This window comes from Corvus kubaryi, unplaced genomic scaffold, assembly GCF_017639235.1.
Source record: "Corvus kubaryi isolate FWS band 111438036 unplaced genomic scaffold, C.kubaryi_AGA036_p1.0 split3-73, whole genome shotgun sequence".
In the NCBI taxonomy this organism is placed as follows: domain Eukaryota; kingdom Metazoa; phylum Chordata; class Aves; order Passeriformes; family Corvidae; genus Corvus; species Corvus kubaryi.
Genome location: NW_024582091.1, coordinates 27,590,934 through 27,606,245, shown reverse-complemented (window position 1 = coordinate 27,606,245; position 15,312 = coordinate 27,590,934). Strand labels below are relative to the sequence as shown.

The 15,312-nt window shown below is 39.9% G+C and overlaps 1 long non-coding RNA gene across 5 annotated transcripts in view; it reads left to right on the top strand.

The window, feature by feature from the left end:
- The first annotated feature begins 3,155 nt into the window (after window positions 1-3,155).
- LOC121659167 overlaps window positions 3,156-15,312 on the top strand; it is a 78,752-nt gene continuing 66,595 nt past the window's right edge. For 3 of the 5 annotated variants that reach the window (XR_006014189.1, XR_006014190.1, XR_006014187.1), the window contains exon 1: window positions 3,465-3,901. This is a non-coding gene — a long non-coding RNA (uncharacterized LOC121659167). Of the gene's footprint in view, window positions 3,902-15,312 lie in introns of all 5 variants that reach the window. The other 2 variants (XR_006014188.1, XR_006014191.1) reach the window with 2 other exon arrangements.

The window sequence follows — 15,312 nt, the reverse complement described above, 5'->3', positions numbered from 1 at the left end:
GGTGGTCATTACACATAAAGCTTATATGCAGAATGTCTCACCAATGATGAATTTGACTGTCCCCTTTGAATGGAGAGGTATTTGTTTGCTTTACAGAGACAATGCCTGATAGACAAATATTTCTGTCTCCTGTCTGTATCAGATGAATTATTAGAACTATTCAAGAATCATTGAATAATCAAGGATAAGAATGCTGAAGGATTAAAGACAAGTTGCTGTGGAAATCAGAGAAGAGATGAACTGTATATGATGGAATGAGTCAAGGCCTTTTTAATGTATACAGTCTTCATTATTGCTAAGAGAAGGGAATTTGTGAGAGACTATCGAGAGGACCATCCTTGAACCTCTCTAGACTTTTTTTTACTCTTTTTCTCTTGCTTTCTGCTACTCTTTTCTTCAAGGAATACATCATATTGCTTGTGTATGATGTGCACCTCTACCTTCAGCATTTGCAAGCTATGTGTGCTAGCTGCTCAGCAGAATGGGCATTTGCCCAGTGCTCTTGCATCACATTAGCTGTTCCGTATGAGGAAATGAGAGATTTCACTTTGCTTACAAACTGACATTTGACATATGGTCCATTAATGCTTCATCGTGATTTTTCAGACACCTGTAGAGGTGTGCACAGAAGCCATGCTCATGGCATGTCTGAGAGCTTGCAAATGCACACTGTCTGTGCCACAGTCTGGGCTGATCAGTTCCTCTGCCCATGTCCTTTGGGGTGTTTCTCACATGGGGGGCAGGCAGCTCACTCTGGTTGCCAGCTTCTTGTCAGATGCAGTTCAAAACATTGACCATCAGCTGTACACCTTCCTCCTGTATAACAGCTGAAATGCCATCCCCAATAAAAATATGCATTGTTAATTTTTTCAAGAAAAACATAATTGATTTTAACTGTTTAGTTAATTGAATAAGCACTGGTGCCGCATCTGTCTTTGGATGCTGACCTTGTCATGGATTACTCCTGGCCTAAATTTTAAATTATTCCTAACACATTTCTAATCTCAGTCATCCACGTTAAAATGTCGGATTCGGAGGGCAGGAACTTCATTGTCATACATGATTTATGTAGGTGGACACTGATTCTGAGACTCCAAGTTATTGTTGTCCCTTGTCCTTCCTCTGCCCTCACACTCACTGGAAATGGGCAAAATGTCATGACAGAGTATGAGAGATGTGACCTGAATAAAACCAAATGGTACTGAGGGATATTTTGTCCAGTGTAGCTGTCTCAAGTGTGTCATACATGAAATCCCTAATTAGCTTGGTCTTTGCATGTTAAGTGCTTTAATTAGTTAAGTTTGAGTTAAATAATTTTTTAATTGAATGTTAAAGTTAACCCATCAGCCCAGGTGCAAAAATCAAGTTCTATTACTAGTGCTTTCACTTGTTCAAAGTAGTTTACCTGCACCAGTCCCAGTTAAAATCCCCCAGTTAAAAGTTTCCCAGTTAAAAATCCCTTTTCAAACTTTAAACCACTTGTACACTATAAGAGTTGTTTCTCCCATGTTCATTGTCTACTTTTACAAATGTTTCAAGATGTATTAGATGTATTTTAATATTTTTTTTAAGGGTTTTACCTTGCACTTTAGACCCAGGACCAACTCTAAAACCCCAGTTTCTAACAGCCAACAGCTATTTTTAGCCCCATCCCCCTTATTCTGCAGGCAAGCTCCATGGCAATCTGAATCTTAATGAGGGCGTGTTACCACTCTTGCTTCAGCTGTTACTACCCCCCTGACATCGACGAGCTATTGGTAGACAGAGATGTTCTGTCAAAGGCAAAGCACCAATCACTTTGGACCAAAGGGGTGTGCTGTGGGCGGGCTGTGGGCGGGCTGTGGGCGGACTGGGGCGGAGCAAAGGCACTATAAAACAACGAGGCAAGCCTCAGAGCAGTGCGGACCTCTGCAGATTAGCTGTGGGGGATGCTGGTGGTGGGTGTTAAAGCCTTACTCCTATTAAGGAGCCTTCAATAATGGTTTTTCTTGAGTTTTGGATTAGCTAAAAGTCAGCCCAGCACTGCAAGTTCTTCCACCAGAGGTCCAGTGCTGTCTAAGCCTGAAGATCTCAAATCCCTGTGCTCCTGGGGCATACCAACTCACAAGCCATAGGATCCCAAATTTTTATACTTTTCTAATTTTTGTAATTTTTCAATTTTTCTGTTTAAATAAATTATTTTAATTTTTGCTAAGAGTTGTCTCATTCCTCACAAGTGGAAGTGTCTAAATTCTTGTGGTTGGGAGAAGGAAGAATCATCTGTCCAATACTGTCCTGAATCCAAATAGAAAAGGTTCATATTTCATCATTTCATTAACATCTCTACCTTGTGTTACTGTATGCTTATGCCAGATTTCTATACAAGACAGACAAAATGGGACACGAGAATGGCATATTTGTCATTCAGCATGCCAGACCTTTAGTGTATATAGGATAAGAACTATCCAGCACATATGCCTTGTGCCAGGGGGCTTCTGCGGAGCTTCAGACCCACTGTGTGCTTCTTACGGAGTCAATTACTACACACACAGTAGATCTGGTGTGGAGCTCTAAGCTTGTTCTGTGTGCGCTGAAAGCTGATGCATCAGTGTGCAGGGGATGTATCCAGAATCTTTTCTGTATAACCTAGAATTCTAGGCAAATACAGGAAATTCTGCTGGGCAGAATTACTAAACATAAGAAAAAAAAGACAGAAAAAACCAGTGACATAATAGGCCTCATACTCCAAAGGGCTGCCAACTTCATCTCGTAGAAGCATGCCTTTGCTATATTCCTATGAATCTCCATTATGGGTCATTGTTCATCCCCCTGTGGGCAAGGACCATGTCTGTATGTAGAACTAAACTCTGAGCCTGTGTAATTCCATCAGCATCAACATCAGCAGGAGGTATGCTGATTTACTTCTGCTCCTGATTTGGCCCCGTTCTTTGGCTTTTTATTAACTGATTGTTGGGGTTTTTGGGGGTTTTTTTGCATTTTTTTTTGGGGGGGTTGGAGGGGGGTTTGCTTGTTTTTTGTCACAGAATAGTAAATGATAATAATAGATTGCTGCAAGGATGGGTGTATCAACATATGTCTGTAGGGGGATGTGAGAGACTGAACCGTGGGACGACCTCCCTGACATTCTCCAAAGCCTTTTTTCTTTTCCCAGGCTTTTTGGGAGGGCATTTGTCTGAGGGGGGGAATTCATTAAGTATGCTGGAGAAGAGATTTCTTATGTTTGCTTGCAGATCTTTATAGCCTTCATGGAGTGGGATGCACAGTTCCCATAAATACGTGATAATGATCATTTGGAGTGTGAATGTTAATTTGTGTAATGGGTTCCCAAAATATGGGCCATGTGCCTGCTGAGTATGTCTTATTTTAAAATAAATGTGCATACATAATACACACTCAGACACATGCTGCCTGCATATGCATCCATAATTTAAAATCTAAAATTATAATTTGTTTTTGAAGGAGACAAAGCAACAGCTCCCCCAGTACACCCGTAACCGTTGAGCAGGAGCCCAGCCGTCAGGATGGTTTTGTGAGCCCTGCCGGAGATCACAGTCCCACACGGACAGCTGCAGCTACAAAGCACCCCAGTGACCTAGATTCAGCTCTAGATTACTGTGTGCTTTGGCCTCTGCCTCCCATCACTGCACCAGGAGCCTGATTTTGTTGCACAAGCTAACTTGCTTACTGCTCTGACCCATTTTACCATGGCAACCTGGTTTGCTGTACCAGAGGCTAGAAAAAGCACACAGGCGACTTTTTCAGGATTCCAAGATTAAGTTCACTCTCTGCTCTTCTTTTTTTTTCTTCACTGCCCTCCTTCTCCCTCAAGAATGTGTTTACCAGACATGATGGAGAAGAACTAATGTTTTCCAACAGCACTGGAAGCCAGGAAAAGATTTAGGTGAGGTATTACTTATGTACTTCTAATACATTGCTTATCCTGATGAATGTTTTTGACTTAATTTTGCTTTCTTTGGCAAAAATACCCAGATGTTTCCCTTGCCCCAAATATCTCATTCCTGATTTTCCCTCATTCATCCCCAACTCCTTCTCCCAACATCCTTCCCCTTTTGGTTTCATAAGTATATTTCATTTTGTCCTATTATTTTGATTTTTTGATAGCACAGGAGTAAGTGCAATCACATGTGCAGGACTAAAGCTGCTCTCACTACAGCATCCTAGCTGATGTCCATGTGTTTGTATGTTTACATGGGTCTATGTGTTAGAAACAGGAGGAGGTGGTTTAAAGGCAGCTCTTTTCAGACATTAACTTAGTCTTTTACAGATGTGATAATCTGGTGTGCATCAGGCACAGCATCGCCAGCCAGGCAAGGGAGGGCATTGTCCTGCTCTGCTCTGCACTGGAGTGGCTTCACCTCAAGTCCTGTGTGCAGTTTTGGGTGCCACAATATAAAAAAGATATAAATCTATTAGAGAGTATCCAAAGCAGGGCTACAAAGATGGTGAAGGGCCTTGAGGGGAAGCTGTACAAGGAGCAGCTGAGGCCACTTGGTCTGTTCAGCCTGGAGGAGAGGAGACTGAGGGGAGACCTCATTGCAGTTACAACTTCCTCGTGAGGGGAAGAGGAGGAGCAGACACCAATCTTTGCGGTGACCAGTGACGGGACCTGAAGTTGTGCCAGGGGAGGTTTAGGTTGGATATTAGAAAAAGATTCTTCACCCAGACCAGTGGCTGGGCACTGGAACAGACTCCCCAGGGACATAGCCACAGCATCAGCCTGACAGAATTTACAAAGCATTTCAGGCACATGGTGTGACTCTTGGGGTGTCCTTCATTGGACTTGATGATCCTTGGGTCTCTTCCAACACAAAATACTCTGTGATTCTGATTATGGCTGACAAAAAAAAGAGAAAAAGATAACCTAGAACACTATGCATGATGGTGGTGAGATTTGAGAAAATCAGATGACTATGATTTTTAAAGATTTTGTCCTATTTTTTGATGCTGTTGACGAAACACTTTATGTTTGCTAAGCTTGGACATGCACATAGATATAGGAATATGCAAGGAATAGGCAAATCTACAAGAAAGTCAAAAGGAGACAAGTGTTATGAAAGAAATTGGCTTTCCCCTCCATGTTTCACATGTTTCTGAGATGCTCTTGAAGCACCTGAGCATTTTTGCTAGCCAGCCAAAGAAGCTTTGATCAACACCTTCCAAGCCCATCTGTGATTGTTCCTGTCCTCATGGTGCCTTCATGGGTGCTGGGAATGGTTCAGCCAGGCGTCCAGGCTGACAGCCATCAGAAATACATTTCATTTTCCAAAATAATTAGGGAATCTGTTTTGCAAATCTCACAGTGACTCCCAGATATTCACAAATCACAAAATTCTTGAGATTGCTTTTGGCAGTGCTGCTCTGGGTGAGGGTTTAATTTAGGTTTCTTTCTGCTGTAGACACGTAACTCCTGGTTTTATTGTCTCATTTATTTTTAGCTTCAAAAAACAGTTAAGTGTCTTCATCTTTTGCTAATCAGCGCCAGTATTGTAAAAGGCTCAAGTTCCATATCTCTCCCAGCTGGCTAGTAAAACAAGGCACCAAAGTGGTACTATGTAAGGCTCTCAAAAAACAGTGCAAGGTGCCAAAGTGGTTCTGATGAAATTGAAAAGTACGTCTCTCAACATTCCTCCTTCAGAAGAACTGTCCTTATCTCCAGGTACGTAGATATTTGAGCTGTTTGATCTGAGCACTCTTTCAAACATTTTGGCTTTCATACAACGGGAAAGTTTCTGAGACAGCTGATGGCCTGAACTGCATCTGGCAATAAGCTAGTAACTAGTGATCCTTCTAATCCCACATGCAAGAAGCATCTCTAAGGGCATGGTCAGAAGAGCAAATCAGCACAAAGGGATATAGCATGTTCATGGGGTCTTGGATATGCCATGAATACTGCTTGTGTGCATGCCTCCACTCCACAGTGAGTGGGAAGATTTCTAGCAGTCCTGTCCATATAGTTCTCCTTGCCAGTGTGTTGTTACACCATATCTGGGCTTACCTCAGAGTTGTATGTTGTACCATATCCTCAGTAGGGGACAGAAATTGTATTCTGTGTAAATGTATTTCCTAAGAGGTTTCAAACTGTAATTGCAAGATTGTACATGGACAGACCACTCTGGAGAGGGGAGAGGGACAAAGAGGAATGCATCAAGGTCTGTTACATTCAGAAAGTTTCAGACTCCTTGTCAAAAGATTTTTAACAAATCACATCACTGGTGTCTTTTAACCCTGCAAAAACATCCAACCACGTCAGACCTTGTACCTTATTGTCAACACCTCCCCAAAGAAAATAAAAAATTAAGGTGAAAAAAACCCATAATAGCTACTAATTACTCACCTCAGCATCTGGTTATCTGACATGATTTCTGCTCACTAGGACTGAAAGTCCTTTACTAGTCCTTATGCAGAGGTTGTAGATCTGGCTTTTGGTGCAGACAGGTCTGACAGGTGCCCAGGCCAGGACACTGCTCTTGGTGGGCAGCTGTTGCAGTGGGGATCCTGCAACATGCATATACCAAACCAGGAGTCCCGTGGAAACGAAATATATATGGACAGACAGATTCTTGCTAGATGTTTCAGAGATGTTTATTTCTCCAGCCGCATGGCCGGAGCTCTGCCCAGGAACTGTTCCAGTCACGGGACCAAGGGTCCTTCTGCCCGCGCAGGGAACACAAACCAACCAACGGGAACGAGGCTGAGCAGGGGCAGGGAAACCCCGTGTCTGTGCCCTCAGGGCCCCTCTCCCAGGGCTACACGGCGGGGGAGGAGACCCCAACAGGCAGCACTCCCATCACTTATGCCTAGACTGGCTGTACACCTTCTTCCTCTCCCATGCCCTTTGACAGACCTAATTGTGACTAGCCCTGTCACAATAGTGTAGTGCTTAGCTTTGAGGCAAGTAAATGTCTCTCTTCCTTTATTAGTGGAAAAAACCTTGAAATTCTCCAAATAATAGCCTTAACTAAGTCAAATTAATGAAGTCAAATTGCAGCAGGGCTTCAATATAAGTGGAAAAGATGCTGTGCTGACAGCCATTGCTGTGTTCACAGTACTGTAATTCTAAGTTTTCCCTTGTCCTCCAGGCTGGCCTAACCTGTATGGTGAACATGGAAGTCAACAAGGAAGTAATTATAATGCACAAGGCATGACAACTTCAAAGACAAAACTACCCTTTCTCAAAGGTTTCAGAGGCCAACAAACCCATAGTTTTCCTGATGAATTCTTTATTTTAAACATTGGTACTGAGCATCGTTTTCTGGGCTTCCGGAAGAATTTAAAAACTGTTATCTGTAAAGGGAGAGAGAATCACTCTCACACATCCACTGCTATGTGCCCTTCAGTTATTTCATAGACTGCGTGGGATTCATTAATTTGTCTTGTGGATGGACTCACCTTAGTGAACTGATCATTTCTTATTGCTTCCTGAGGCTCTAATGTTCTTAATCATGGGGACTATTAGACTGCTTGCAAGATGAAGAACCATCAAAGGTGCAATTTGCCAAATGTGGGGTTTAAAGAAAGAAATGGTATGTAGCCTGGAGAAAAATTACAGTGGTCCTTAGCACTGTACAGAACCTTGAAAACCACCCAAAAATTAGATTTTTTTCAGGCCTAAGTGTTATCTTTTCTGTCATTTCTCATCTAACACAGTTACCAACTGACTGAAGGGATATTCCAGACCATATGACCTCATGCTCTGTGTACAAAGTAGGGGGAAGAAGGGAGGAATATTTGGAGTGACGGTGTTTGTCTTCCCAAGTCACTGTTACGCATGATGGGGCCCTGCTCTCCTGCACCGGCACATGGGAAGCAGTGAAGCAATTCCTTGGTTTGCTTTGCTTGTGTGTGCAGCTTTTGCTTTCCCTGTTAAACTGCCTTCATCTCAACCCGTGAGTTGAGATGAAAGTTTTACCCTTCTGATTCTGTCCCCAGTCCTGCTGGTGGGAGAGTGAATGCCTCTGTGGGGCTTGGCTGTTGACTGGGGTGAAACCATGGTAATCATAAACTGCAGGTGCTGTTTTGCAGATCCGAATTTTAGTGTTCTCACACACCACAGACAACAACTGCAATCTGCATTCACCAGTAAACATCACCTTTGATCTGGCAGAGTCTTTTAAATAACCTGCTTTATTCCTACTCATCATTCGAACTTATCTTTAGAAACCATTGTGTTTAATTTACTATTTTGCATGCTGCCAAAGCACCTAGAGGTTCTAGCTAAGGTTCAAGATACACAAATGAAGTTTTCCATTTCTCTGTCATATATGTGAAACATAGGCAGTTCTTTTGTTTTTGTTTTTTTTCTAAATGCATAGCTACAGATAAGTTAAATGGTAGCTAGAAACTGAATGGAAACTGTTTAGTTAGTTGCAAAAATTCAGAAAGTACTAGAGGGCTGTGGAAAGAGATGGAAACATGTAAACGAGAATATAGCAACAGAAGTAATTAAACTGGCACAAGAGAACGTGCAAGAGAGGTGGGAGGGGATGGAAATACAGATCTCAAGAGCATGGGTCGGAAGTTCCTCAGCTGGGAATAGTGAAGCCAGATTTGGAAAACAGTGCTGGTGTCCAGTGTTTATGAAGACATGCAGCTGCTTCTGCTTTGGATGAACCTTTTATGCAGCTGCTGGCTCTGCTTAGGAATGTCCTCTGCCTCTGGGGCCATATGATACACATCAGTGTTGGGAAGAGATAGAGCACTAGCAAGCCTTTAATTCCATCCTAAACTGTGCTGTCATGCAGGATGAAGAGAAACATTTTGTGTTTGAATAATAATTTAAACTACATATTTTTTATGTTTGTTTAATTAATTAAAGATTCCTTGTTTTTTCTGTTCATCCCTACTCACTTTTCCAAAAATCTTTTAACAGTAGGTAGGACTGTAAACAGGTACAGTTAAAATCACATAGAAGCAATAGTTTCCTGGGTAAATATTAATCCAGCAGGAACTAAAAAAAAAAAAAAAAAGATTATTAAGGTCATTCTTAAAGCCAGTGCTCTTGGACGGGTGATATAAAATCACTTCATTTTTATGCCAGATATTAGTATTTGGGACCTGGATGGTCCTACCAAAGAAGAGAATGTGGTGGAAAAACAAGGGAGTCTGTAACACTGAAACTTAAAGTGCTGGGTTTGCTTTAGTTGCTGCTCCTGAGAGGATGTGAGAGATGGAGGTTGTGACATGCTCTGCTTTCCCCCCAGCTCTGAGTTGCTGATGGCAGTAAGATTGATGCAGCTTTGCTTAGAAGACAGAAGTTCACATCTCTTTTGAGCAGGTTTTGGTCTATGCAGACACCCCAGTAATGTTTGGATTAAATCTCAGTAGCGCTTTTCTGAGTCCCTCTGTTCTTCGTGCAGTAGGTGCAACAGCAGCAGGGGTACTTTGAGTGATGCCTCACATTGAATAAAAGAAGGATGGACTGGACTTCGTAAAGGCAAGAGACAGAGGATACAGAAGGCAGGTGAAGTGAAAAGAAGAATGGCAGAAATGAACCAGGCTTTGTGCTCTACAAAGGCAGAAAGGACTTTTATTCGGTTGGAGTCAAGTTGGAGTTGATGAAGGAAATGCAGCTGAATTTAAGAGTTCAAGAATGTCTGCTCACTGATTAGCCCTTTGTGGTGTGCATACTTTTCCAGATTCAACACCACTGAGTGTACTACTAAATGCTGAATACCTGTAAAAAATAAGTCTTGACATCTGTTTAGGAAGAAGATTCCCATTTTCCCAGTGTTGTGTCATATTATTCATAGGGTTGTAAACTGTCAGCATAATGGGCTTTACATTTTACTTTTTGTGTTGTAGGAAATTATCTATGGTCAATCAAATGCTTCTGATTTTACAGGTGAAGGATATGATACCATTTAAAGCTTTTCAGACATTGTGATATGAACCTTGTATGCAAATTCTTATAGAGACAAAGCAAAAATAAAGATATTTTTAACTTTTAATGGCTCTGTACATGTAGTGTAATAAACAGTGTAGTCAAACAAGACCAATATTGCAAGTATTAGACTCCTGTAAAGCAGATGGAGCTGTGATACCTGAAAAGTGAAAAAAATGTCAGTTTCATAGTTATAGTTCTGCCCAGTGCTTTCTAGTAGCAGAAATATTTCCAGGAAAAATAAAATAAATATTTCACAGAAATACAAGAACATAAACATGCAAATTATATTCATATGCCTGCAGCCAAATATGCCAACATTTTGTGACAATACTATTTAACCACTATGGATATTTTTCTTCATCACACCATCTCTAGAGTTTTCAGACTCAAGCATATACAATTGTGATGCTTAAAACTTCATGAAGTTGTTCACCAATAAGTAGACATTTAGTTTTTATTAAAGCTTATGTCCCCATTAGCAAGTGTGCAGTCCTGGCAAAAAGGGTGTGTGGAATGAACAGAGAGCTGAACACCAGGTGTCTGTGCCACACATTTTTGTAGTGGGAGTTACTTAGAATTAGCTGTGTCTAATCCTGTGGATCAATTTGCATTGTAATTTAAAAAGAAGGAGAAGAAATCCTGAAGAAAACATTTTGTCTTGGCTTCATCCAACCCCAAATTTAGTTCAGCTACTCTGAGTCTGCTGTGATACAAAAAAAAATTATTCATTGTAGCTCAGGATGGACAAGCTATGCCTTAAAAAATGCACTAACATGCTAATGTAGATTCATCCTGTTTTACTGAGCATTTGAAAATTTGTTTCACATGACACAAGAAGCAAAGTTTAATTTCTGTCAGTTAAATCCTTAAAGCTCAGATAAGAAAATTCCGTCCCACTGCAGGTGTAACAAAGCTGTCGTGCATACAGGGCATGTAAGACAAGTTCCAGATAATAGTATTGATGGCTGCAGTCCCAAGAAAGCTAGGCATGCCTTCTAAAGGTGAAGATGTGCCATGCTCTGAATAATCTGGTCTCATTTACAGTGCTGGTTTGTTCTTCATGGTAATTACTCTGAGGTTAGAGGTCCGGTCTCTAGAGATGACTGCAGTTTAATGATGTTTGGTTGCCAGTGAGTTATCTTCTAAAACTCAGCACAGAAAAGAATACAAAAATATGACTTTTTTTCCACTTCATGGGAAAGAAATCATAGAATAATTTATGTTTGAATGGATCTCAGAAGGTCATCTGGACTAAACTTTTTCGAAGCAGGGCTAACTTCAACTGTCTTCAATGAGAACTAGCACATGTAATCACAGGGCTTCCTCCAGTAGTTTAAAGAAGTATTTTCCCATTTACTTGTCTTTACTGAGCACTCTGTAGCAGATGCCTACCCTCATATCCACTTGTTGACCTTGCCTCTGATTCGAGGTCATAAGCTTGCCCTCTGTCTCTCAGCCATTCCATAGTTTTGCCTTTTCAAATTACTCCTCTGTTAGTGTTTCATGGTTTTCACTGTGTCATTTTACGTTTCTTATAAAACGTTTTGTCTCCAGCTCTTTACTACTGCAGGCAAAAGCAATGAGAGTTGGAGCAAAGAGCTTCTGACTTTGTGTGCTGGAGATGCACAGAGGCCAAGTCATTACCCTCTTTTTCTGCCATGCTCAGAGAGCAATAAACAGGCAAGACATTGAAATTATCAGCAGAGAAGAAAAAAAGTAATCAGAGACTACAAAATCTTGATGTGTATGTGATTGGAATGCAATGGAACTTTCCATTTTTAGCCAGAAAGTAAAGTTTGTTTGTTGCTCTATACTTGTGGAATTATTTGAAGTAGTGTGAAAGGAATGAAACAAAGACATAAAATATAGCTTCAAGAGAAGAAAAGGATATTTAATGAAGTTTAGGGAACAAGATTATGTATTTTGGGTGCTTCTCTAAAGATAATTCCAGGGAGATTAATATATATATATATATATGGAATATCTACATTTGTGTATTATTAAATAGCTGTTCATCAGAGAAGTTCTGTCAGAAAAGTGTGAATTTTCTTAACAATTTTTCCTTATTCCCAATTTTCATCACCATTCCCTGGGTAGACAATAGGGAAGAGGGTGCAAAAGTATTCTTGCATCCATGCTGTATACACACGACAGTATCGTATATGCTCAAAACAAGTTGCAGGGATATGGGGAACCATTCCATTTTCCTTATGAAAAATCCTGATCTTCCTGAAGTTAGTAGAATTCAAGGAATTAGAAATTCACTCATTTACATGATGATGCAGTGAGGTGTTTATATTATGTTGCCTTATCAGTTTTTGGAGGTATTCTTGTAAATATACATCATGTGTGGTCTTTCAAAACAAAGCTTCTCTTTTTTATCAAAACCCCGAGATTAAAAAATTTCTTCTCTTTGCATCTTTTATGATGAAGTAAACAAGGAAACAGCAGAAATTATTTTGTAGCTCCATTAATTGGAGTGTGATTTCTCCAGCACATTGCCTTCATAAATGGGGTTGGGGTTCATTGTTTAAATGACTATATGGAAAAATACGTCTTTTTCCAGGGCATCTCATCCCCAATAACAAATACTTCCTCTATTTACAGCAAATTAACAGTTCTGTAATAAAAAGAAGTTTGTATACCAAGGACTATGTGTTTATTTTTCAGTTTTCAGTAGTTCTTCATGTCTGTTTTGAAGCCAGACTCTGGGAATTGGACACTGAAATCTTCAAGTCAAATGCATGCTAAAACAGGACAGCCTGCATAACAAATTAGGCAAGAAAAATACATGGCTATCCCTTGGCTTAAGAGGCAATTAAAACCACTTTCGTGGATAAATAGCCTGTAATTGTTATGGCAGTCAGGAAGATCCAGTAAGGAGTTTATGTAGCTAAAAGTTAAACAGGAATCAAGTCATCTCTAAGGAGAAAGACAGGAGGAGAGCTGAAGAAAACTTCTGTCTCAGAGACCATTTCACTTCCAGACAATTTTTCCTTTTACATGAAAATTAAAAAGTGTTCATGGCTTCAGCAACAGGCTTTTGGTTGTTTTGTGTGTGTGTGTGTGTCTGTGTGTGTGTCTTTTCATATGATAATGCAGAGATTCTATGGCAACCATTGAAAATGAAGGCCTGGAAACAAAAGCTGCAGCAGCAGAGGATCAGTACATATTCACTATGCCTGCAGGAATAACAGCAGAGACTCCCTCTTCAGAAAGGTACCTGATGGCAGCCTGCAAAAGGGATGGCTTTGTTTTAACTCAGGCACAGTTAACTCACTCTACAGTTAGTGCCAGGACTCCATTACTCCCAAGTTTCACTATAGGTTTCTGGGGTTTTTTTCCACGCAAAACCATATCTACAGTAGATGTGCAGTTAATAAGGGGTTAATCTCATCATACTTTGGGTGTGAACAACAGAAATGGGAGACAGAAAAAAAGAGGCTTAGCAGCCAAATGCTGCTAAATTCCTCATGACTGGTTACAGTCTCAAAAAGAATTCACATATAAATAATGTAAGGAGGATTAGGCCTATATAGGACTGTTGCCGTGTGAAATAAATGCTTAATTGCAGGTTATGAGTAATCACTCATCTGTTGGTCCAAAAAAGGGTTTGTCATCTGAGAAAATGGAGATATGAAATATCAAGCCTAGTTTTTTGCAGAACAGCAAATTACTGTTTTGGTGATTGTGCTTTCCAGCAAAGATGAAGCAGCAATCTATGTCGTGTCGCATAAAGTGATAATGCAGACATGAAAGAGCTTGTAGGACAAGCTACTATAAGTATTCCTGTTATTGACTGCAGGAAGAAATGTAAGTTCATTCAAGCCTGACTTTGGAATAAAGCAAACCAGAAGTTTTTAAAATGAGAACATAAAAAGTAAAAAATAAGTTTAAGAGCAAATGAAAAAAACAACCTTTCTATTTGCTCTGTAATGTCACCATTTTTGTACTACTTAGTTTAGAAACCATCAAAATGAAGTGATACACTGAACTGGTGATCACAGGTGGTCTTGTTATTCTTGTTTCAAACATTTTCTTTTTCCCTAACAATATTACAGTTTTTTAGTAAATTATTTTATTTAAGAAGTCTAGTAAATTTTTTTTAAAATTATGGCAAGGAAAAATTTTGCTAAAGAACATGATGATATATTCTCTGTTGGAAGTAATACTGTGACATCATTAGTATGAGTTTCCAACAGAATGCTGTATTACCAGATCTATGAGATTTAGAATTATATGCCAGTTGTTGAAAAGTATTGGTGTAGATAATTTTCCTGTCACTGTTTTGCAAAACTACTGTATTTACAAATAAGTGAATAAACTCCCAGTGGATGAGGCCCAGGCTTCCAAATCAAAGCCAGATTCATGGATAAATTCTTTCGAAAACTTCAGGCCCACTTACGTAGAATCCAGGTGAAAAGAGACAAGAAAGAGTTGAAGGCTGAAATTGTAAAGAACAGTTGTGTAAATAACAAGGTTCCATTATCAAGGAAGGATGGTTCACACATGCAGATTTATTCCTCAAATCTTACCAGTTTATCTAAATATTTATTTTGCTCATATTGATATGCTCTTAGACTTTCATGTGAGTCCTGTAAATGGGTACAACATACACTCTTTTGCTCTTGTTTGTGTGATTGTGTTTTTTGTTCTGGATGCAAGTTTGCTCCAGCCTGTTATCCCTTCACAGAAAGTTGATCACATAGCACTCTAAAAGCACAAGGGCTCCAACAACCCAGGTTTCTTTGCATGCCTCAATAACCTGAGCTCACCCTCTCCAAATACCTCCTTTCCACTCAAAATGTCTTTTGCTTTGCAAAGAATTGGAAACAAGCAAACAAACATGTATGTTTTATAAAGTTTCCAGAATAATTTCTAATTCTATTTTTAACAACAACAACAAAAAAATGTGGACTTAGTAAAACCATAAAACTTCCCGTATTTCCCTGAGTAATTTTTCTGCTCACTCTCAATCTGTCTTTGAACTTAGGGAAAGTCTCTAGCTGTTTGATCTTCCTCTTCCCACAAACTGGCCTTCAGACACTGAAGACACTCCCTTTTCCTGACCCTTCCTAATGACAGGGGATCAGAAGGTGTTGAAGAATTCAATAGAAAAGAATTGCACCAGACCGAAACTCAAGGTGCAAAAAACATTGAGACTGATGACTAGCTGTAAAATATTGTATGTTTTTCCTTCAAAGAAGTCAAGGTTTGAATAGCAGCTTGTGGAAATTCCACTTTTTCCCTCTTCCTTTTCTCATGTCAGATACTGGATTTCCCCAAATAACTTTCTGAAACACAAAAGCAGAAATGATGAGTGGGGATTTGTGAAGAATTCTGACACAAATATAAAAAAATATTGTTGCTCATTTATTAGCAAAGAGTATATTGTGTATTCCCCTGCC